The sequence below is a fragment of the Amblyomma mixtum genome, chromosome 10, assembly GCF_055824585.1.
Source record: "Amblyomma mixtum isolate Tamu chromosome 10, ASM5582458v1, whole genome shotgun sequence".
NCBI lineage: Eukaryota > Metazoa > Arthropoda > Arachnida > Ixodida > Ixodidae > Amblyomma > Amblyomma mixtum.
In genome coordinates this window covers 144,088,974-144,092,799 of record NC_143021.1, presented here as the reverse complement: position 1 = coordinate 144,092,799, position 3,826 = coordinate 144,088,974, and the positions used below count along the sequence as shown (strand labels likewise).

At 46.3% G+C, this 3,826-nt stretch overlaps 1 pseudogene; it reads left to right on the top strand.

Moving 5' to 3' along the window:
• Positions 1-558: 558 nt before the first annotated feature.
• Positions 559-3,535, top strand: LOC149327178 (uncharacterized; annotated as a pseudogene).
• The last annotated feature ends 291 nt before the right edge of the window (positions 3,536-3,826 follow it).

Below are 3,826 nucleotides of genomic sequence, written 5' to 3'. Positions count from 1 at the left end.
TATCCCGGCGTCTCTTCGTCCTTTTGCCCTAAGAGCCTGTTGATGCTTTTCCGTGTATATCTGTCCTTCGTTTAGCCATATCCCGAGGTATTTGTATTCGGCCACTTTGGGTATTTCGTGGCCTTGTATTGTAAGCACCTGATCAGTTGTATCGTTAAAAATCATCACACCTGATTTAGTTGCGCTAAAACTGAATCCTAGAGCGTCTCCTTCGTCTCCACAGCAATTAACCAAAGTTTGTAAATCTTCCTGGCTATCTGCTAACAGTACAATATCGTCCGCATACATTAAACCCGGGAGTCGCTGCTCAACTACATTTCCGCCTAATCTGTACGATAGATTATAACCCAGATTACTTTCTTCTAGCCTTCTTTCCATATTTATCAGTTTCCAGAACAGGCCGTGCCATCTGGCGGCGGAAGCAGGAAGCTTGAAAGCGCTCCAGGCGATCGCGCGCGCGGACCCTTCTCTGCTGCCATTGCCACCGTTGCTCAGCGTGTGCTTTTTGAGAGCGTGTCTTTCGCGTCCGAAAAAGAATCTGCGCCGTTTGAAGGTCCGATGGCGTCATTAGACTCGTGTGATCAGCCCCCTGCCAAAGCTGTGAAAAAGAAGAGTGGACGGAGGTACTGCTCCGTGAAAGACTGTCACAGTCGTGAAGGGACGCTAGGCGTGAGGCTGTACAGCTTTCCGTCACAGCCTTGGGAGAAGACGCGAAGGCAAAAATGGATTATCGCTGTGCGACGAGGCAAGTAAGTGAATTCCTATTTGTAAACGGAAATCGCTGCATATTACGCAAGCATCCAAGGACGGTGTTCATTTTCCAGTTCCCGGCAGTCGGTTAACAGATTGTTGGCCATTGTACGGGGAATTTTCACGAAGCGGTCGCTTATGTTTACTGTTTGGTTTAGTACTGAGGAAATAAAGAAAGCGCAGTATGACCTTTGGAACTAGTTTGAGACGCATTGTGCTCAGTCTTGTGGTGTCTGTTTCTTGAGAATGACGATCAAACTGCTCGCAGACATGTTCATCGCAAGTAATGAGGACTTGCATGCTCAACGGGAGCCAGCCTCCGTTTTGGTCGTGCTTTATTTTGTTTCGATGCTACATGCTCTTCGCGGCGGTGTTGTGGGTGACTCCGGCGGATAAGAAACGCCAAACGACCTGCGCTGTCATGCGCGTTTCCTGCCCGCCGACCACTTAGCGATTTATCCATGCGGGCGATTTGTGCGATTTATCCTGAACTGTTGTATTGTACATAATCTGCTCTACATTAACCACAACGAAAAGTTGTTGCGACACTCAAGCAGGGGAGCAAACAGTGTGTACGAGGTGCATCAGGTTAGTGATACATAGGGAAATAATTTGTATGTACAACGTGTTTTCCTGTTGTTTAATCACGACCCTGTCATTGATTTACCCTACTACACCTGTTGCAGCAGGCTGATGGTAATTACTCATGTTTTACTTATTTCAGTTTTGGAGACTCCTCAGACTGGCAGCCTAACCGGGATTCTAGGGTGTGCTCCAAACATTTTGTGAATGGGGAGAAAAGCACTATTGAAACCCACCCAGGCTATGTACCGACAATTTTTCCCGTAGTGTACAAGAAGAGGTCCACTTCACCTACTGCTAAGCTGACTAGATTTAATAGGTAAGCTTCTCTCTGATGTTCTGTTTGGGTTTTTGTTTGCGTCACAAGCTGGGACTGTTGAATATATGTTCAGTCTTTTCCCATTTAGCGTCACCATGGACCAGTTGGTCTCCACTAATAAATGTGAATGCATGCGTGTGGATGTGCTCAGTGCGAAAGACGAGCACTTACAAGGTTCGGTGGTATTCACGCTTCTATAAAATGTACAGGTGGAAGCAGCGGCATTCTAGGTCATCGTCTGCTTCTTCTGCTGCCCCTTCATCACCTGTCGCTGCTGCATTACCTGCTACCCCTGCATCAGCTGCTGTCTCTGGATCAGCTCCTCCCCACACAGCCGAGACAGTAGGAACCAGTGGTACCAGCAGGCTTGCAACAGCTGACCTAGCAACTGGTTCAAACGTGTTGTACGAGGGGACCTTGTTAGAAGACTTAGGCCTACTGGCCACTGTTGCTGCTTAGCATTGCACTGCAGTAAAATCCATGGTAAGCTTCTGAAAATTTGGGAACCTAAAGTTGAATGCCTGCATATGAACAGAAAAATATGTTCTTGTTCTTATACCATGCTGAGCTACGTATCCCTGTGTAGCATAGGCAGCAAGTTCGCAGTGTTGTACTCTTATTGCTCATTCCCTTCTCATTTTTCAGTGCAACGTTTGGTGCACAAAATGTGACATCATATTTCTGGAGAGGCTAGTTTGAGAAGTTTGTTTGCTGTCGAGAAATTTGTGTGCTATGACTGATGAAAGTCAGGTGGCCGCTGTAAACTAGCATGTATTTATTCTTTTTTACTGCAATTTTACACAGGAAACACAGACAGAAGGGACGAGCACGGCAAGCCAAAATTTCACAGTGTTCATGTGCCTCATCAACGAATCAGGGGCATCGACCCAAGTGACACGTCCTGAGACATGCGACAGCAGTGTGCAACACAAGCCAGAGGTCTGTAGCATTCGCAGTGGCTCTGACTACAGAACCAGCTACTTCTCTGGCTATGACAGCGTCGCTAAATCTACAAACGCATTGCAAGACCTAAGCAATGTAAGCAAAGCAGTGTTTGCAATGCTTCTGAGCATACTTCCTCCTTCATCGGAGCGAAAATGTGATGTCACTGCGGAAAACAGGCTTCTCTTATTTCTCATGAAGTTAAAGCTCGGAATCAGCTACACATCACTGGCTATTCTTCTCTCTGTTAGCGAAACTTCAGCATCACGGCACTTCAAGAGTATTCTCAAGACACTCGCTGTGGCAACTAAACAATGAATTTTTCGCCCCCCATCAAGAGTGATTGAGGCCACGATGCCTGACAGTTTTAAGGTGCATTATCCTGGCTGTACTATGATTATTGATTGCACTGAAATACGTACAGAGCAGCCACCAACTGTGCAACAAGAACGAGTCTTGTACTCGAATTACAAAGGGTCGTATACACTGAAGTTTTTAGTGGCTGTAACACCAGGAGGGATGATCTCCTTTTCTTCAAAAGCCTATGGTGGTAGACTGTCCGATGCCCACGTTACAGTTGATTCTGGGTTCCTAGACCTTGTTCAACCAGGGGATACCATTCTTGCCGATAAGGGATTCCCAGGCATCAAAACAGTTCTAGGAAACCAGAATGCTGTCCTAGTTATGCCTCCATTTCTCCATGCCTCTCAGTTATCACCAGAGGAGGTTCGGGACACATATAACATCGCGCAAGTGCGGATACATGTGGAACGAATGATTCAGAGGATCAAAATCTATAACATTTTGAATAACAAGGTACCAACTGAGCTTATCCCATGTATGACTGATGTCTTTCATGTCTGCTGTGTGCTAGCTAACCTGCAGCCCCCAATAATTAAGCGCAAAGAGCAGCCACAGTCATCTGCCATATCTGCATCATAATCTATTCACTGGCCTCATTCAGGGTTACATAGAACAAAACTAACAATATTTGGGGGGGGGGAGCCTCAGTCTGCTATCTAATGTTTCAGCAAGAGTACTTGTCATGATCTGGACTCACTGGGGTTCCAAAGGTCCTCCTGTTGAGATGTTAGCTGGCAGACTGAGCCTTCTGTTTTTTTCCCGTGTTGCTAAGGTTCTGTCGGCCCACCTGAGTGAAGGAATGTAGCTTTGCGGCATGTGACAGTAAATACTGGCAGATTTTATTCTTCCTGTCAATTTGTATTCATGCAT